A 22,628-nucleotide genomic window follows, 5' to 3' on the forward strand; every position below is an offset into this window, starting at 1 on the left:
CAGACAGACAGACGGACGGACATTGCTAGATCTACTCAAAATTGTCTGAAACGGATATCGTACAAACATACTTGGGGTCTAAAACCATTATTTCGATGAGGCACACTTTTGGTCGTATCAAAGTGTAAATACCCTCTTTAGCCTAAAGGCTGAGGGTATAAAAACGTTGGTTTATTATTTCTTTTCAATAAACCGGGTTCTTATTGATTGCAAAAATAAAAAGCGTCCAAATAGTTTGAGGAAAATTATAATAATGAGTATTTATTTTCAATGTAGACAAAACAATAAAATATAGGCACACTTTGATGTGCCGAACAAGGGATTGAAACACACTTTCGTAACAATATTGTTGTTCCAACAAAAGCGAAACATATTTTTTCACTGCGTGTAGGCTGTAACTCTGTTATCTGACAACATACATCAGCATAATTGACATCAATGTAAATGTCTAAGATCCCTCTTCTAAATATAACTCAAGTGGGAGGAATGTGTCTTCCAGAAATAAATATATAAGATACATATTGGAATTTTTAACAATTTTCATACAAACATTTTGCTCTATTTTTTAAATTGCAAGCTTCTTCTATGTCATAAACTCAACCATTACTCAAAATTCGATCGGACTATAATTGCGACCTACAGAACCGCTACAAATCGGGTAAAATTTAGTTTTTGGTCCATTTCACGCAATAAATATTTTGCGATCATCACTAATAGCAATAGGGGTCTATTCTGGTACGAACCCGACCTCCATGCAAAATTTCGTTACGATTGGTCCATAATGGCGGCCTGTAGTGTGATTACAATTTTTAATGGGCGGATGGACCGACACACATCTCAATATCGCTTTGGGGTTCTACGATGAATATTTCTCGGTTTTACATACACTTTCAGAAAAACAAACTTATAATACCCTTTGAACATTGTTATGTAGGGTATAACTATTTAAAGCCGCAAAAATAGTCTGGGAAGCAATATATGCTGAAATAATTACACAGAAATAATAACACTATGCAACTCTGAAAATGCAAACAACAAACATATTATGTTTGGGTCCAAACAAATATATGATTGCAGCATTTTGTAGTATATCTCAAGCGACGACGGGAGGGTGCTTTGGTGGTGTGTATGCGATATGCGGCCAAACACGTGGGTTCAGTTCTTTGTTGTTGCTGTGATTTATTCATGCACAATCAGTCATTCTTTCTGTAACAGTTAACAAACCTAGCAATTGAAGTGAGTGAATAAATAAGTGTTTTGTGTTTTCTTAAAGAAATGGTCCTTTTTAGTAAATTAAATGCCCAATACATTTTATAATTGAATCAAAAAGGTGAATGGAAATATTTTATTGAACAAAACGGAATTCACATTTAATGTTGGTAATAATATTAATACAATTTTCATATACATACATGCAGATATTTGAAATATGGATGTACTTTTTATTACATTGTATAATAATTTGATTGCAGATGCTGATTTCCAGTTGACAACTAACGAGAAGCGTTCAACGATGTTTCTATATCTTATAATTAATAGTTTTCTATTTCTTGTATTTGGAATTTTGTCCGGATTTTATGGCCTCATAAAATCCCGGAAAAAACTCAGAAACAAATAGGAATATGGGTTTGCTATCTTTAGCAATAACTTAGCACTAAACCAGTAGAATCTATCTCGTCAAAAGAACACATAAGAAATAATCCATTGAGGGCTTCAAAATCGATATGGTATAGAAAATACATAATATAACTTCTGGAATCCTGGTATGTATCAGTTAAACTATTGGGAATTGAACCAAGTAACCTTTTGCAAAAATCTTCTTCAGCAATTCTTCAGAACATTCTGAAACTCTAAAATGGTTATTTCATGTTGTCTCAGGGGTATTTTGTATCATATCTTTTACAACACATATTTCAAACACTGTTTACTGTCTAGGTAATTTGCCCAGTGTTTGAGGCAAAAAGTCGGTATTGCAACGTTTAATAATAATAATTTTTTAGTTGGCATTTAAAAAAGAACATGTCAAAATTTATTAATATGAATGATATTTTTCAAAATAGCGTCGTTATCGCGGTTTAAATTGCAGTCCAAGTTAGAATTTCGAAGAAGAACTAAAAAAAATTGAAACGGATCGCCTTATTTTATTGTGGCGCACCAAATGTGTGTTGACCTTAACATGTTTGACGTCATACGCTACGCTATACGCTACGTCAAACATTAAGACGTACCTAGTGGCAACAATGTTATTGACATCAAAGACATTTTTGCATTCACTAATACATATGTGTATGTGAATGTCAAATTGGATCTGCACATCACAGTGATCATTTAATAAAAACTAGCAAACAGAGCGGACGCAAAAGAAAAGAAAAAAAATAAATAATTGATATTAAAATATATCACCACAAGGACAAATAATTTTTGAAGTCCACGACATAACCTTCCATGAAGGTAATTGCAGACTTTAGTGATCAGTGATACATTACAACAGGACCTCGCCTAACAAAGCAAAGTTTTAACTCGATTGTTTTTGCATTTGCATTTCTATGCATGGTAAGACATCTCCACATAAAACCGGTGTTTCCTGAATGTGAACAAAATGTTTTTCTTTAATTTTTTTCAAAATGTGTAGCGACATCCAAAATCATTCATGTGTGGACAGTGCCTACAAAAACATTTATTGGATTTGTGGAATTATTAATGAATTTGAGGAAAGTGTACCCTGGATGTTATAATGCACACAATCATCAGAGTGCCAAAATGACCTTACAGCTAATTTTGGAATGTTGATGGCGAGTTCCATATTCAAGTGAAAAGAATCCAAATCCTTCCCAGCATTAAATCATACTCCTGAACATAACCACGCAAACAATTTATGCGGTGATGTATTAATGAAATTTAAATGTAGTGATTTGTGGAAATTTAGAATATTATAATGTGGAAATTTTAGACATTATAATTTTGCAAAATAATTTTATTCCACTGAATTTTGTGCAGCGGTCGCCGATAACGGTTCTTAACCGACATATTTATATATCTGTATGTATGTAATACATACTTAAGATTTTTTTTCTCGATTCATTGAATTGTTTTGCATTTCTAAACTTTGCCTTGCTGTACATAACGGTTCATAACCGACCTCTATACATATGTACATACATAATTAGACATACATTTTTTTAGTTTCTTTTTGTAAACAACATCCCGTTAGGAATTTAAGAATAGTTTAGAGTTTTTGTAAAAGAAGATGAGTGTCAAATATTAGAACACAACCCAGCAAACATTTTTAGACTTGACCCAAAAATAATATTTTAATGGGTAATTTTTTCGAGTGCTAGATTATTGAGCTCAATCATCAGGCTATTTTAATAGACTTTTTGGTTAGTGCCATTGCACAAAATGGGGTTTTTGTTATAAAAAAAATATTTTGACATTTAGCCTTTTTCTTAGTTTTTCCTTTTTTTCTATTTTTTATGTTTAATTAATTTAGTAATTAATGCAAATATGCAAATAATTTTCAATTTTTAAATTGAATTATTTTTCCTAAATATTATTATGAATTATGTTTAATAAAATGAATTTTGCTATGAATATGAAATGCTAAACTGACTTCGCATTTTAAAGGAATGTTGGGTAACCAAGGCTTTTAGGATTTGAAGGTCACATTAAGGGACATTGTCAAATTAAAGGTACATACAGTGTCATAGGCGACAGGGTGGGACAATTGTACCTCGGTATGACATTAGACCTCGTCATACTACAAATGGTCACAGGTAAGGTGCATCAATGACTTAGAATTGACCTTGTGCAATATAGTTTAAAATCAACTCTACTTTTTTAATAAACGTTTGGTTTCCGTGGCATGGAATGTTTATTTTAATATGTTCGCGCGCTGAAGAATAACGGGTTGAGAACTTACCTCCTGGATGAGCTAGCCAGGCAAATTTGTTATCTTACCATGCCCAAACCGACCTCGTATATTTTTCATACATTTTTATTCGATTTTATGCTTTGATTTTATTCAGCGGATAGCCGGCGCGTAACAAAATATATATTGTAAGGCATATTTCAACGTATTTAAAACCGCGGAAAATAAACCAAATATAAATATATGTAAAATGTAATAGATTGGCAATTGCGAGAGGAATTTATTTAATATATAATATAGCAAAAACATTTTGGGTAGAGACCAGAAAACACAAAAATTCAGAAACAAATAATTTATTTTTCTTAAACTCACTTCATATAGACATATACTAAATTGCCGTGTTTGGCCGTGAATTTTCCACCTAGAACACATTACTGAAAGTCTTCTGCATTGGTATTACTAGGTTTCAAAACCCGATTTTGTCCGTTTTTTGATATTTATTAGATTTTATGAGGTTACTTCTCAATAAAAAGTCCTAAAATTGTGGAAGTTTGGTTTGAGGAAATAAGCAATAAATGTAAAAAATATAGTTGTTTACAATTTCATTGCAAGTAAAATAAGTAATGGCGACAAATTCTTCGGTATATCCGTGGTTTTCTATAAACGGTGCGGCATTAGTAAGCTTTATTTTATCTCTCTATTACATATTAATCATTGATACGGTTTAAGGGAGTACTAAACTCGTCTTCATTAGCGTATATTGAAAAATATACACAACTGTAGTAACAATTCATTGGAAAATCTACTCGCGGGGATAAAATTTTTGTTACTTACTACCGTGATCGTTTTCAACAGTTTGTTGTGTATAAGAAAGCTAATGAAAATTGCATTGGAAAAAATAGCTTTGTTCGTTATATACGTAGTTGCTTATAACCGTTGTTCGTTATATCCGAATTTATTTGTAAAAATCCTTGTTTTATCTCACTTTTACACATACATAATTTAAAAAGTTAAAAAAATCCTTTAATTCCGCTGTAATTAATTTTTGTCTCAAAAACAGGGCAAATTACCTATAGTGCAATGGCGTGTTCTGAAGAGTTGTGTATTACATGTCAGCGAATATTTTTCCAAAAGGAAATATTAAGAAAAATTTAACAGTTTTGGAGATATGGTGCAAAAATATATATGCAAATTATGGAATTTCTATACGCTACACCACTATGTGGGGAGGGTATTATAAATTGGTTTTGCCCGAAAACTTTGGGTCGTAAAAGGCAAAAACCTTATTTGGAGAAAAATTCAACGTTTCATTCAAAAGTAGATATCTCAGCCTCTATAAGGGGTATACCAAAATCAAAACCTGACAATGAAAGTAGAAAATATCACCTTTCTAACGATCTAAAGTAGGTTGTCGTAGGTAATCAGATAACGAAGATATCACAGTCGCAAATTAAACCCAACTTTTAATTTTTGCGATTTTAGTTATAATGACGAATTTCACAGCTTTGGTTGGGGGGACTTTCCAAAAGCAAAGCCTGACTATGAAAGTAGAAAATCCCATCCCAATGATGCAAAGTGGGTTGGCGTAAGTGGCAAAATTACGAAGATATCGCAATAGTCAGTAATTTTTCCATTTTTCATGATTTGAAATCACGCTACAGGTCGCAATTTTGACTGGATCCTCACAAATTTTCGGTGGTTTATGGGGATCTCGGATGGGAATAAGACTACATATTTTGGTGATGGCCAGATAATATTGAGGGGTCGCAGTGTGCGCAATATATGCAAATAATGGAATTTCTATACCCGACACTAGAGTTGGGCAATCTAGTTCCTAGTTCTTTGTACTAGTTCCAAAACGTATGAGTAACGTCATGAAATGTAACGTGTGCTGTTAAGTGTACGCAGTTTGTTCAAAGAAAAAATGTGGGCCATTGGAACTGCGAAGTGAACGAGATAGTTCCATATAGTTCCTTCGGCACAACTCTACCCGACACCACTATGTGCGGAGGGTATTATAAACTGGTTTTGCCCGAAAACTTGTAACGCATCGAAATAATGGTCGTAAACCCATACATACTGAGTCGATCAGTTAGTTATAATAACGGATATCACAGCTTTGTTTGGGGACCTTCCACAAGCAAAGCCTCACTATGAAAGTAGAAAATCCCATTTTTACAATGATGCAAAGTAGTTTGGCGCAGGTGGCCAAATAACGGAGATATCGCAATAGTCAGTAATTTTTCCATTTTTGATGAAATTTCGGTGGTTAATTGGGGCCTCGCATGGGAAGAAGACTACATATTTTGGTGATGGCCAGATAATATTAAGGGGTCGGAATGGGAAAAAAAATATTTGGAGAAAGTCTGACTATAAAAGTAGAAAATCCCATCTTTGCAAAGATGCAAAGTACTTTAGAGTAGGTGGCCAAATAACGGAGATATCGCAATAGTCGGTAAACATCCAATTTTTCATTTTTGAAATCACGCAACAGTAGTGCGATTCTCTAACACATTTTATGAGTTACTGACAAAAATCGGTAGAATTAAAGTGCTTATAATTTTGTAATTAACGATATTTTTCGGTAAGTTAGCGACGAATAAAAAGTAGTCGTAAAGTTCTACCGATAGCAAGACAACTTTTATTTGAACTTTTCGTTCATAATTTTGCGTTTTAATGTTAACGATTTTGTCGGAAACTTAAAAACTGAGTTAGAGTATCGCACTACAGGTCTGATTTTTGATCGGATCATCACGAAATTTTTGGGTTGAAGGGGGTCTCACAGAGAAAGAATTCTATTGATGTTGGTGATGATCGTATAATATTCAGGGGCCGGAATGGGCAAAATACTTATGTGGAGAACATTCAACGTTTTATTCGTATGGGAATATCTTCGCTTCTAGTAGGCGTATTCCAAAAGGTAAGCCTGTCAATGGAAGAAGATAAAATTTCCTTTATACTGTTTCAAAAAAGGTTGGCGTAGATAGGTGGTCAAACAACGGAGATATCGCAAAAATCGGTAATGCAAGCCGCAAGTTTGATAGGATCGTCACGAAATTTTGGTTGTTAACGAAGTCAATTATAAAATATTTATTATTTTGGTTTAGTTCGGCTTAAGTCATTTTGTATAAAAGCCAGATAGGTGAATACTTTAGCATCTCCCTAAAAAATGTTTACGAGTAAAAACCTTATGCCCAGGGGTAGGGTATCAAATAGTCGGCCCGTTCATTATTTCTCCAAATATTTTATTCTTGCTTTTATCTACAAAGAAGAAGAAGATTCGCTTTGGTTTTTAAAAAGTCAATATTTAACATAACTCAGCTAGAGGTTTTGTCGTTTAGGTCTGTACTTTCAAAAAATCCTCAGTTCAAATTGTTTGCACACGGTTACCTTAAAAATGTTGCACAGTGTAATTAATATCCTCACACAATTATGCGTGTGTCATCAAAAATAGAGGACTTTAAATGTTTTTTTGAATTTCAACTTTTTTTTATTAAATTCATAATTCCTGAAGTTTGTGCTGTTTCAATAATTAAGATATAAATTAAAAATAAATTTATCTTGCTCTGTGTTTACATGATGTAAAAACCCCTGTTATGAAAACTAACATTCTTGTTTTTTGCTGCTGACATTACAGTACACAATTCATTTTACTTCTGATTATAAAAAATATATAAAATCAAATTCCACATTAATATAAAAAGATGGTTGTTATAGTAAAAATGGTTCATGAATTCACTTGTCTTGATTCAGATAAAATGTTTATACTAAACATATACAACTGACTTGCAACTTTAAGAGAAGTAAAAAAATTGGACGAAAATATTGAACATGCGCAATTAATATAAAGTCCATATATCTGAACAAAGATTATTCAATTTATGCTATAATCGTTTAACAGTAAACTCCATATCATCTTTTGTGGAGTCAGTGTTGTTTTATGCCAATTGGAAAGTATCTTTTCTATGAAAGCTGAAATCATGTAAAAAGTAAGAACGTGTTATGTTAAACAAAAATTACCCTTGGAACTAAAGATAACATACTAACTACAATTGTAAGAATAAAACCAATACAACGGACATTTTTGTCAATACTTTAAGTGACTATATCTCTAATTATATAGACTTAAATACATGATCTGGGTCAGTTTTCTAACAGAAAATGTTCGCTGGATATGTGTTCATTAAGAACTCAAAGCCGCAGCACTGATTTTCTGGAAAATGTTAAAGAATGTTGTTAAAGCATCTTGTTAAAGTAATAGGCTATATTAATGTCTGAAACAGCCTTATTGCAGTCGAACAATTGCCCATCATATTACTCTAAATCAGGGTCGCCCATCTGTATACTGTGGGCGCCCACTGAGTTGTTTTGCTTTTGCCATTCTCCCTCATTCACAGTATTCGTGAGAAAAACACGACTAATAAACATCATGTGGTTGTTGTTTTTTCACCTATACATAAACACTTGCTTCAGTTTGATGGTATTCTGTTGGTCGACGCTGCTCTAAATAGTCCGATGGCGCCACTGTGTAACGTTCGTGTAATCGGTGAATATTTTTGGTCTAAAAATGTCCTTGTAGCATAATTTTTAAAACACAGAAAGATGGTAACAACATAAGGCTCCAATGTTGTTTTATTTTAGATATCACAAACAATTTGTAGAACTGTCTTTTCCATTTCAAAAAAAAAAAAAAAAACTAAATAAAATAATAAAACTAACTTTTTATATCCTCCACCATAAAATATTCTTAACTAAAATGGAATAATGAGTTTCCTTTCCTATCCACAATTTTAGGTGTAAAAATTTCTCGACCACTGATTACCCAAATGTCTGAATTATCCAATCTAATCAAAAAATTTATTCAATTAGGTGGTACCTTATTATGGGAGCTATATCAAAGTGTGGATCTATCTTGAAAAATTTTGGAGGAAAAGTTGGATAACTGCAAGGAACCTAGATGTCAAATTACGGGTAGTTCCGTCAAACAAAATAGCTAAGACCCACAAAATACCAAAAATCGGGAGGTACCATTATATGGGGGCTATACCAAAATAGGGAGCAATGTTGCCAATGTTTTTTGGAGAAGTGTTGTGACCACTAAGATCCTCATATGTCAAATTACAGCTAGTTAGGTTAAAAATTTAGCTAAAATCCTCAAAATACGGAAATTCGGGATGTACCGTTATATGGAGGCTATATCAAAACATCGAGTTCTGTTGACAATTTTTGGTGGAAATATATTCTGTCCACAGAGAAAAACATATATCAAATTATAGATAGTTCGGTGGCTAAAACCCTCAAAATATCGAAATCCGGGACAGTTATTTGGGGGCTATACCAAAACATGTGCCTATGTAAGAGAAGCTCAATTGTAGCTAAAATCCTCGAAATACCGAAAACCGTGAGGTACCGTTATATAGGGGCAATAACAAAAAAATTACCTATGTTGATGATTTTTAGTGAAGAAGTTTCGTGCTCACTGTTACCGTTATATGGGGACTATATCAAACCATGGACCTATGTTGACAATTTTTCGTGGAAAATTTCGTGCCCACATTGAACCTGAAATGTCAAAATACAGCTACAATTGTTCCACAAACATCCTAGAAGGGACAAGGGAAACTTCTCGAATATCGGGTCAGATTTGCTAAAGCTCCCATATATATTTCGGCCAATTAAAGGCATTTCATGTCCCAAACACGGAACTAGGTCTAGAAAACAACTTTGAAAAATTGTATTCAAATCGGTTTAGATTTGGATATAGTTCCCATACATATTTTCGGACGATTTGGATAAAATTTGGAATGTGCGACTGAGTAAGGTTTAGAAATGTGCCAAATCGGTTCAGATTTGAATATAGCTCGCATATACTGATTGGTTCGGCTGATTTCACGTATTTGGTGCACCAAATATTGTTGGCTAAAATAGCAAAACAATAGCGATTTTTATCCTCTTTTCTCGGCTTCTGCTCTATAGATACTAAACCTTTCAAAATTCCAGAAAACAATCAACCACAATAGTGTAGCAAAGTCATCAATAAACAACTTTCTGGAAAATGCGAAATGTCTATGAACGGTCCTTAATGCTAAAAATAGCAAAAATCTTTTGAAAAAATCCAATTATTATACTTTTTTCTCCGAATCTGGTCCACAGATACCGAATTGCCCAAAAATTAGGGATACCGTCAACCACACAAATGTACCGAGATTTCAATAAACAACTTTTTAGAACATACGAAGATTCTAGGAATGATTGTTAGTGCTAAAATTCACGAACAATTAAATTATTTGTAACATTCCCCCTGTTCAGGTTTGGAAATAACAAACTGTTAAAAACTCAAGGAAATTTGAAAGGTTTGTTATTTACGGATCTGAACAGGAATGATGTAAAATAATCGAATTTTGAGCTTGAAAAATCGTTCCTAGAATCTTCATTTGTTCTAGAAATTTGTTTTTCGAAATCTAAGTTACATTTTTGTAGTTGACTGTATCCTTAATTTTTGGGCGGTTTCGTATCTTTCGACCAGATTCGGAGAAAAAAGTATAAAAATTGGATATTTTCAAAAGATTTTTGCTATTTTTACCATTAAGGACCATTCGCATGTTCCAGAAAGTTGTTTACTGATGCCTTTGCTACACTATTGTGGTTGATTGTTTTCTGGAATTTTGAACGGTTTAGTATCTATTGAGCAGAAGCCGAGAAAAGAGAATAAAAATCGCAATTGTTTTGCTATTTTAGCCATTAAGATCCGTTTCTACAGAGTTCGTATATTCTAGGAAAATATTTATTGAGATTTGAGGTACATTTTTGTAGTTGGTTGTTTGCATCAAATTTGATCGGTTTGATAGCTGTATAACAAAACTTGAGAAAAAATTTTAAAGGAAATCGGACCATGGCGATGTTGGCTTTGCAGATGAAGTTTGATGGATTATATGTGTTCACAATATTTGTTCTTTAAAACAAGAGCTACAACTTTGCCTCTGAGATAAATTCAAATTTCCTAACGGATTAGAAGATATAGTCCTGACTAAATGACCCTTTTTACATCAAAGCATCAAACCTTTGCAGGCATATAACCGCGAAAGTTAATGAGATACGAAAAAACGGCGAGATACGTGTCTTCTTATTTTTGGTGTTCCATCACACTGTGGAGTCAGAATATGGTTAATAAAACATGACTCAAAAAATTACACACAGTGTTAGTGAGTGGAGAGAGAAGCTCTCTTTGCTTGCTCGCGAGTAAAGAGGTGCCGAATTCTGTTTAATAGTCATTTCGCTAAGGGGACGCATACACAAAAAAAAACAAAAGAAGCGACGCACAACCTTCTTCATTGCCTGCTCAGCTGAGACTAAATTGTTTTGTTCTCTCCACATGTTGTATACGTGAGCGTGCGTGCACCCTTTGTCTGATGCTGTTTTATTGTACCATACACACAGCTCTTTATTATAAAATAAGCCCTGTTGTTACGCTATTTGACAAAAATCCTCCCTTCACCCTTACTCATACCCCTGCCACCAATTGGAAGTGAGTTTCGCACTAAGAGGTCACTCCGGAGACACGCCAAGGAAGATCGTTGGGGAATTACACAAACAATTTCTATAGCCTTATTGTGATTACGTTTTATCGCGTATGACGACACTTCGAAGTGACTTCCAAGGCGATTGTTTACATTTATTTAATGAATCAACACATTTGAAAAAATATAGAACATTTTCTATCTGATGATTATATGAGGCGGTGGTGCAGTGGTAAGCATACTCGATTTGCACTCTGAAGGTCCGGGTTCGCTTCCCAAGTAAGGCAAAAAAACATCACATTTTTAAAATGACAAAATTAATGTTGGCGGAAAATGCAAAGGATTTCTCTAAAAGAAAAATAAAAAATTAAAAAAAAAAAACAAGTAAGAACGGCCGGGCCGAACTTGGCCGGGCCGAACTTGTTATACCCTCCACCACAAGTTGTATTGAAGTAAAATGGAATAATTAGTTTCCTTTCGTGTATGAAGAAGACTTAATACTAAATTTCAGCAATTTCGGTAAAACAATGTGAGGCACCATTCCACGATGGGGCCAATGACAGGTTTTTGAGGCAACAAATCACTGGGGCAAGCTAGACCTTCCAAATTTTGTACAGATGTTTATAATGGGCTTAGAAACTAATACGCCAAATTTGGTTCATATCGGTTCATATATACATATAGCTGCCGTATATATGTTCGCCCGATTTCAAGCAATTGATGGACCAAACACGCAAATTCTGCCCAATTTTTATGCGATTTGGAAAATACCACGGAATTAGGACTACAAATAAGTTTGCCAAGTTATATTGAAATCGGTTCAGATTTTGATATTGCTCCCATATATATTTTCGCCCGATTTTAGGTATTTGGTGCACCAATCCCGCTATGTATGTCCAATCTTGATGAAATTTGAAATGTGTGACGGATTTTGGTTTAGAAACATTTTTGGCAAATCATATTGAAATCGGTTCAGAATTGGATATTGATCCCATATATATGTTCGCCCGATTTCAGGAAAATGATTGACCAAGCATGCAAATTCCATCAAATTACAATAAAATTTGGAAAATGTTACGGAATTCGGACTACAAATAAGTTTGTCAAGTTATATTGAAATCGGTTCAGATATAGAAATAGCTCCCCTATATACATATGTTCACATTTCATGCTTTTGTCTGTGGTTTGTTATAAGCTAATAAAAAAAAGGTTCCAAATTTAGTAAAAATCGGCTAAGATTCCGCCACAAAAGCCAAAGTTTGCGATATATTTGAAATTATATATTATTATTATTATATACGTCTATTAAATTTTTCCGAAATCCAATTGGTAACATTAATGGGTTTCCGATTATTAGCCAACAAAAACATAAAAATGTCCATATTTTTAAGTATTACGACATCTGAAATCAGATTTTTATGAAAAGGCGCAGATAGGCGCAGCTAATTTTTTCACAAAATGATAGAACACGTTAATACCTTTCACCACATATATATAACATCCTAGATCTACCTAGATCTCAAAAGTTATGCTCCAGAGAACACATGGATAACAAAGCAAAATACTCCAAAAAAGACATAACATCTTAACTCAAAAATACATTTACCACACATAACATTTTTATTATTTGTTAACACTATCTTATTTTACATACCCATTGAAGAGCTTTCCATTTTTCAAAAATATAAAAATGTTGAAATGTTCTTTTTGGCGCCTAAAATGCTTTCACTACTTATTTATAATGAATGTCGGAAAATGATGCATAAGAAAATATGTCACCATTGTCAGATCAGTATGTCGCTATGTGATGTTACCAGATTGATTTATTTTTTTATTTTTAGTGATTCAGAGTGTTGGCAATCGAAATCCGTTATTACTTTTTTCAAATTGTTCACATCAAAAATTGACTTTTTGCCTCGAAAACCTGCTATTGGCCCCATCGTGCATTCTATGGAGGCTATTTCAAAACGTCGATCTATACCGACAAATTTCTGACGGAAAGTTTTTAGACTCAAAGAAGACTAAATACCAAATTTCCTATATTTCGGTAAGAGAATGTGGCTAAAACTAAAAAAATACCGAAAACCAAGAAGTAAGTTTCTATGGGCATATAGGAAAACGTGGGCCTATACTGATAATACTCTTCTGGAAAATTTTATAACTCTTGGAAGACGAAATAACGAATTTCAGCCATTTCGGTTGGATATTGACGTCACAATCTTCAGTATTACGAAAATCAGGAGGTATCGTTCTATGGGCCTATATCGAAACGTGGAGCTATGCCTATAGAAATGGGGCAATATGAAAGCGTGGACCTGAACAGACATATTTCTGGTGAACAGTTTTATATCACATTAAAGACTAAATACCAAATTTCAGCCATTTTGGTGGAATATTGAAGACACAACCTTCAAAATACGAAAAATCGGGAGGTACTTTTCCATGGGGGCTATATGAAGGCAAATTTAAAGGGGAAGTTTGAGTACCCCCAACGAAGTCTAAATACCAAATTTCAGTCATTTCGGTGGAATATTGAGACCACAACTTTCAAAATACCAAAAATCGGGAGGTACCGTTCTAAGGGGAATATATGAAGGCATGGACCGATACCGACAAAGTTCTGGGGGAAAGTTTTATACCACCAACGTAGACTAAGTACCAAATTCCAGCCATTTCGGTGTGATAATGAAGCTAAAACCTTAAAAATACCGAAAATCGGGAGGTACCGTTCTATGGGGGCTATATGATGGTGTGGACCGATACCGACAAAATTCTGGGGGAAAGTTTTGTACCCCTAAAGAAGACTACGTACCAAATTTCAGCCATTTTGGTAGAATAATGAAGCTAAAACCTTAAAAATACCGAAAATCGGGAGGTACCGTTCTATTGGGGCTATATGAAGGTGTGGACCGATACCGACAAAATTCTGGGGAAAAGTTTTATACCCCTAAAGAAGACTACGTACCAAATTTCAGCCATTTTGGTAAAATAATGAAGCTAAAACCTTAAAAATACCGAAAATCGGGAGGTACCGTTCTATGGGGGCTATATAAAAACGTGGACCAATATATCCCAAATTCAATACCAACCATCCTGCAAGTAATAAAAACTTCTGTACCAAATTTTGACTCTCTATCTTTAAAATTGCGAGCTGTATCTTGATTTCAACAGAAAGACAGACGGACGGACGGACGGACAGACGGACATGGTCAAATCGACATCGAATTTTATGCTGATCAATAATATATATATTTTATAGGGTCTCCGACGAATATTTCGATGTGTTACAAACGGAATGACAAATTTAATTATACCCTCCATATGGTGGAGGGTATAATAAAAATAAATAGAATTTTTTTTTTAATTTCTAGAACTATCGCGGAAATGATTTTCTAGAAGTGTCGCTGGAGTGACTTCCAAGACGACACGCCGGCGTGGTTCATTTCTTCACAATGGAGGTCACTTGAGGGTGACTTCTGCGACTATCGCCGCGACTGTTTCCATCGCCCTTGGCGACAAGCCTAATTCACTTCCGCAATAGTTTTTACTTGCAGGGCCCAAACAAATAAAGTTGTAATGTTACAGAATGCTGCAAACATATATGTATTTGTTTGGATCACGGATCAGTCAAGCTTTTTTGACGACTCCGACTCCGGGCAAAATTCTTTTTTCTAAATTTATCAAAATAATTTTTATTTTATTTTTATATGGTAGAGAGATGAACATTAATATATTTTGGAATCGTTTATTAATTTTGTATAGAAAACTATGAGAAAACATGTAAGCAAAGCCTTTATTATAATTATTTGTTGGTCCAATTGATCCAATGTAAAGCTCCATGACAATATAAATATAATTGCACCTTTTGCGTGAGCGTTCAAGCTTAATCGATTTCTTAACATACTTATATACACTTTCGAACACTGGTTTTAGATCATATTTAATGTGGAAAGCGTATTAAGGATGCGTTTCGAGGATGTATATAGACGGTATAAAAATCAGACACCTTCTAAATGTATATGTTGTATGCGGTTTTAGACCCCAAGTACATATATTTGGACGTAATCCGTTTCCGACAATTTGGAGTCGATTTAGCAATGTCCGTCCGTCTGTCTGTCTGGTTGGCTGGTGCGCACGATAACTCTCGAGCGGATGAATCCATTTGGTTCAAAATTTGGCTTTAGTAATATTTTGTCCAAATTTAGTTTAAGTTCGAAGATGGGCTATATCGATGCCTCCCCACAAAAGTTCGAAAATGTTCGGAAAAAATGTGCGCACGATAACTCTTGAAGAGAGTGACCGATGTCAGATGACATAGACATAATGACAAAGACATAATAGGTAGATTAGCGCGAGCCGTAACAGCCACCTTTGCAAAAATTGAAAAAGAGTCTGCCAAAGTGGGTCTGGCAGTCAACGGCGATAAGACGAAGTTTATGCTATCAACACGCAAGTCTGGACGACAAGCATAAACGTAGACTCGGACCAACTGTGGATGTTGATAATTGTAAATTTGAGATAGTAAATGACTTTATCTACCTCGGCACCGCATAAATAAAACCAACAATATAAGCCTTGAAATAAAGAGAAGAATAATATTGGCCAACAGATGCTACTTTGGTCTAAATAAACAGTTTTAAAGAAAAACCTCCTCTCGTCAAACAAAACATACACTTTACCGGACACTGATACTACCCGTTCTTATGTATGGATCTGAAGTATGGGTACTTGCGAAAGCAGATGAGGCAGAACTTTGTGCGTTCACAATTGGAGAAGTAAGGCAAAAGATCGATGCGTTTGGAAATCTGTTCTTAGTTCGGCTTATGGAACAAGACGTTCTGTTTAGTATAAAAGCCATCTAAGTAAGAGTGACCGATGTGGTCAATACTTTACACATCCTAATATATCTACCAGATATAGATCAGATTCGAATATGGACTATATTTGTCCACTACTTCGGATAAGCTCACATTATGACCTTCACTTTATGAAGCATTCGTTGCCTCAATTACGACGTTAAAAGTTTTTTTCAGGGGCAAGCCCATACTTCTTGAGAAAACAGCCCGAAAGGTGTAACAAAACCCCTATGGCACCATTTGATAATTCTCTGGAACTGGTCAAGCGATTTGGTCCAAAATTTGGCCTTCGTCATATTTTTTCATAGTTTTAGTTCGAAGATAGGCAATACCGGTCCACAACTTCCGGTACTTCCCCCGAATTTACCTTACGGTACCTCCCCCACAAAATTCAACATTTGTGTTTAAGTGCAGTTTAAGGTCTGTTCGAAGATCCTTTGGAAATGTATACCGATGCTGTGCGTTGTTGTCCTGTATATGTACAGCGATATTATGTTTTTCGTGGACAAGTCCATGCTTCCTGGCATACTGGTCTAAAAGTTATACGATGACCCACTGAAATGACTAGTGGGCGCGATATCTATCGAAAAGATATGACTCGGTCCATTCCTTTAAGCACCTCCTCTGCAACACTTTTGAACTTTAATCCTAACCCATATTTTCGTCTGCAAGTTCAAAAAAGGCCACAAAATACTGAAAAGACCCTAAATACATTCGATTTGACCGTAGATGAAAGTTTGAGTTCACATAGGATGAGGGTATATCTCTGTCGGCAAAGCCGACTGATACTTTTTTACTTGTTAATTGCGAATTTATCTTATATTGACCAAAACTTTATTATATTTTGAGGAAACTGAAAAACTCAGCCTTAAGGTCTCAGGTACAATATAAAATATTGCTGTAATAATATCGGAATATTTGTACTCGGCTCCTGGAATAATGTCTAAATATTATAATTGTGATCTTAAGCAGGAAAAAATCGTTTCATATGAAAGGAAAATGACAGATTTGGATTGCAACTTTATGTATAAGATTACGACCCAATCTTTCGTGAATAGTTGCCTTTCAATAAGGACCTGTAGCATGTGAATTTTCCAATCTCCATTAATGTTCCATTTGGCTAAGACCCTCGCTGTCATAGCCTCTTTCCCTCATAATTAGCTTGTAATTATTTTAGTTATAAGTTATTTTACAAATAAATAAATAAATAAATATATAAATAAATAAATAAATAAAATTTTTGAGTAAAATTTTAAACGGTTTTAAATTGTTCAAGAAATATGTAAAGTAGTTGGAAGCATTACAGAGAATTATTTAACTACATTGGTATACTTATTGTCCAACATATTTTAAAATATAAAAATAATGAACAAGTTAGGCTTTTTGAGCAGTATACATATATAAGTATACAGTATACATAAAGTATAGTTCTTTATAAGTTTTAATGTGTTGTTTAAGCGCTTAATCAGAATTTTAGGCTGACTGTGTTACTGAGTTCAGAACAATACGTTTATTTGTATTTATTGAACGTTTGTAACATATTAGGTCCAATACTTTGGCTTATAAACAACTTCCAGAAAAAACATTTTTGCGATATTTTGTTTTTGAAAATTTTTATAAGAGCAATTCAATAATAAAATGTAAAACCGTTGCTTAATCTTTGTGGTTTTAAGTGTTTGTATATTTTCTCTAACACGTTTTTATAATGAACTATTTTGAAATTCATAACAATTACAAATTCTTTATTATGTTTGAATTTTGCAATAAAAAGACTATGTATATCAACCATTTTTTATGATATAATTTCTGATCCACCGCAGTGTCGTAAATGTCTATTGGACAACATGATTTTTCTGTCGAATTTGTATGTTTTGTTCGACCTTTCGAATGTTAATAAAATCAAGATTATTGAGCTTGAGGTCAATGTTTATATTTTACTAGCTGAACCCGGTGCGCTTCGCTACATGAAATCGGACGAAAATATATATGGGAGCTATATCCATATCTGATTTCAATATAATTTGAAAAATTTATTTCTAGACCCAATTCCGTCACACATTCCAAATTTCATTAAAATTGGACATACATAGTGTGTTTAATGCATAAAATATATGAAATCGGCTGAAAATATATATAGGCGCTATATCCAAATCTGAACCGATTTCAATTCTAGACCATTTTAGACCGATTTATTTCTAGACCAAATTCCTGCACACATCCAAAAGTTGGAGAAATTATCTGTTACCATTCTATAGACACTTGCATAAAAAATCTAAATTTTTTGGAGGTACCTCCGATTCTGATGCTATATCTCCGGATCAACGCGGAATTTCAGAAATTTGTATGGCCTATGTTACCTTCAGGCCATGTAGTGATATACTCTGAAAATTTCAGTAAGATCGGTTCAGCGGTTTTTGAGTCCATAAACTTCAAACAAACAAACGTACAAACATTTTTCTACTTTATATATATTGATTTATTACAAAGGATCTTGTGACGACAAACAAAATCTAAAAACTGATCGGAAACAGGTTCTTCTTCGTCAAAATCTCAACAAGTACCAGTCGACTTTGCGGACAGGAATATACCCTGAGCCTGTGTGAATTGAAACTTTCGTCTATAGACAGATTGAATAGCGGCTACACAGCCAAAATCCTTAAACACAAAAACCCTCATTAGAAGATTTTCAGAAATTTCTAGCCATTTTCGGACGTATGAACTTGCAAACAATTATGGATTTTTGGAGAAATGGACCGGACCGACATAGTTCATTTTTGGAATAGATCTTATTTTGGGAGTCATTCCTTTTAAAAGATATTGCACCCACCAGTCATTTCAGTTCGCCACAGTATAATTTTCACCTTTGACTCTTATGTCAGGAAATATGGACTTTCCCACGAAAAACTTAATACCGCTCTAAACTGCACTTAAACAACTATTTTGAAGGTTTGTGAGGGAGGTACCCCAGTATGGCCCATTTTCGAGAAAAAACTAAGTTTGGAAAAAATATTACTAAATCCAAAGTTTGGACCAAATCTGTTGCTCCGTCCAAGAAAACTCGCGCATACCACTTTAGCTAAAATTCTTGAAATTTGGGGGGAAAATACCAGTAGAAGTTGACCGAAAAGCACCATCTTCGAATTTTGTATGTATAAGGCTCGCTGAAATATTGTGATAAACAAAGTTTGGATAAACGCAGTATCCGGTTCGAAAGTTGTCGTGTGCACTAGCCACTACACATGATTGCCTTAGGTGTTCTTTACAGCTTTCGAGCCATTTTCTCTAGAAGTATAGAATTGCCTCTGAAAAACTTGTACGGTAGTAATAGGAGCCCCGAGGACACTTGTTGCAAAAAAAGCAAAGCGTTTATAGAGAGTTTTTTTATTTATTAATTTATTTATTTCATATTTTTACTTATAACTAATTATTTGCATAAAGGAAGTAAAGCCATGACCATTGAGGTCTTAAGCTTACACAGCTTATCCAGAGAGGTCTTAAACTGCACTTTGCTGAAAAATTTTGAAATACTCTGCGGAAGTTTACCGAAAGAGTAGATGATCAAAATATCACGAAGGCCAAATTTTGGACCGAATCGGTTGATCTGTTTGAGAATTATCGTGCTCCCCAGGCGGCTACCCAGACGAACGGACATATCTAAGTCGACTCCAAGTTTTTTGAAGCAGATTTCTCCCAAACCCGTTTTGGCCCTAAAGCCATTATTTCGATGAGGCACATTTTGGCTAAAGGCTGAGAGTATAAAAATGTAGATTGGGAAAAATTGTGTTTATGGATTTTTGCTCAAAGAATGTATACATGTATAGACCTTGGATTGGGCACATAATTTCATTTTAAACGAAGTTAAGACTGGATTTCAGAGATTCCCTTGTTCCTGATAAATTTATAAGAAGATCCAGAATTTCTATAAGTGAAGTCCGACGATTGGACGCCAAAATTAGTCTATTGACAGATGCACGATTTGGCGACAGAATTTGTCATTTACATAACCGCGATTAGGTGCTAGAATTTCTTGATGCTCAGCATTAGTTCTCGGCATTCAGAAATTCTTTGCGATATGTAGACATCGGATTTTTGCACATTTTTGAAAATTATAATGTTAAGATATTTAAAAATTAAATGCTATGATATTTCTAAGGTTTTCCATAGTATTTGATTTCTTTTGGCCTTGCCGAAGTGATATCACTGAATTTCATAACATTCACTGTAGTTGTGAATTATTTGATAAATGATACGCCCAAAAATATGTATATGGCATTATTAATATATTCATTGTTTTAACCATATATTAACTGTGACATATTGTCTAAAAACAAGATAAAATTGGCCAAGAAGTCTTGCGCCATATGAACTAAAAAATAGTATTGAAAATTATTTCATCAGTAGAATAAGTCTAAAATAAAGTTTACATCTTTGCAAAACAAGAAATTTTCGCTAACATGAACTTTTACAATTTTGAAATCCTGGCTACGTCCCTGTACAGTCGCCTCTAATATTCAACAGATCGCTTGGAAACGATGTCTAATAAATATTACCCAAACTTTCTAAGCAAAAGTATTCCTGATGATTGATTAATTGTACCAAATTTAAGATATAAGTAAAGTGGTTCATTTTGACTGTGTTTCCTTTATTAGATTTCTTTTTTTATCTTTCTATATAACAATGACATTATGTGGGAAATATATTGGGATCAAAGTGTGGTCCTTACGGATCTAACATAGAAATATAAAGCATTTAAAATATACTTTTTTATTATAATTTAAATTCAAAACATTTCGTGTCCAGGAGTAGTGGTGTAGGATATAACATGGCCGGTCCTTCCTACTTGACTTATTTGTTTTTTTAGAAGTCCTACATGTCTTCTGCTAAAAGTCCTACTGGTCTTCTCATCTTAAATTCTATGAAAGGGCATATTGGACTACTCTGAAAGACCTTGTTGTCTTTTATGAGAAATCCTACTGATTATCAACATGAAGACCAACATGTTGTCTACATAAGTCCTAAGATCTTCTATGATTAAACATACTGGACTAAAATAAAAGACCTACTGTTCTGCCTATGTGCTAGCTGGTGTTCACGATAAACTAATGCTATTTTGATAAATTCTTCATTCCAGTCTTTCGGGTACAATTCCTCAAAAGTTTAAAATGTGTGGGCTTTGGTTAAGTACTACAAACTTTTGGATTGGTTTCAGTTTAAGACTTTGTCTTGAATTGCTTACCTTATGTAGTACTTATGGTCCGGATTACACTTACATAAATTTACAAGTTTTGTTTGCATTAAACAATCCAAAAAAATTTGTTATCATATCTCATATTCCTGACCAAACGTTAAACATTTTTACGAAATACACCCTGGTTCATCTGAATAGAACCAACCAATATTTGCCTACAATAACCGTTTTATCTGACGATAGGAGAGGAATTGTAAATTATGTGTGGACATGTAGAGTATATAATAGCCGATATTTTCAATACTTAACATGTTTCACATAGCGTTATAATGGTACTTTTTACCCGCTTTATGAAAAAATTTCAAAATATTAGCATGTTTTAATGGTTGGCCAGTATAGAACCACCTTAAGAGCTTACACAAATCCTTTGTCAAATGTGTTCAACTTTTACAAAAAAAAACTTTTTATAAGTATAAATAAAGTCCGTGAGTGTTGATTGCCAACAAATACTGTGCAAAAAATGTGTATTACGGTCTTGGAATTTGATGAAGATCGATGCTTAGAGCTCCAAAAAATATTCATATAAAGAAATCGGTAGAAACAATTTACAAAGTCAACATTTTATACTGAATTATGTTCAAAATTTTCAGGACTACAATAAAATTGGAAGAAAAGGAAGGGTTATGAGTCTATAACAGAAGAAATGTGGTAAAGATAACTCAAATTTCTACCTTTCCAATCCAAAATTGATATTTTATTTCAGGAAAGTGAATGCAAATCGATGGGTTCCACCCAGTTTCATTGGCTGTGGACATCTATAGGTCTAAAAAATAAAGAAAATCCCACTGCTGAACGTTGATTCTATGTCATGTCCCTCTGTCTGTGAAATTAATATAGAGCTTTAAGATAGGTTGTCAAAATTTGACACAGAATTATTATCCAAATTTTAAAATGATAATCTCGGCGTACATACCCTTACATACATGTTTTATTCATTTTCAGTGGTATAGGAAAGTACCCTGGGAGTCTGAAAAAAACTGGCCTGGAGTCGGAGTCGAATGAAAAATGGCTCGACCGATTTTGATAAAATTTGGCACAACAATTTTTAGACCGAGTTCAGTCACACATTCCAAATTTTGGAGAAATCGGACATGCATAGCGTGTTTGATGCAGCAACTACATAAAATCCTCCGAAAATA

General features: G+C 34.0%; 1 long non-coding RNA gene across 1 annotated transcript; it reads left to right on the forward strand.

Annotated features, from left to right (window-relative positions):
- Positions 1-2,292: 2,292 nt before the first annotated feature.
- LOC141400032 (uncharacterized) lies at positions 2,293-3,598 on the forward strand. Its single transcript, XR_012412060.1, has 2 exons — positions 2,293-2,553; positions 2,633-3,598. It is a non-coding gene; the product is annotated as an uncharacterized lncRNA (long non-coding RNA).
- Positions 3,599-22,628: the final 19,030 nt, after the last annotated feature.

This window comes from Musca autumnalis, unplaced genomic scaffold (genome assembly GCF_047663935.1).
Source record: "Musca autumnalis isolate F117 unplaced genomic scaffold, ASM4766393v1 scaffold_3, whole genome shotgun sequence".
Lineage (NCBI taxonomy): Eukaryota > Metazoa > Arthropoda > Insecta > Diptera > Muscidae > Musca > Musca autumnalis.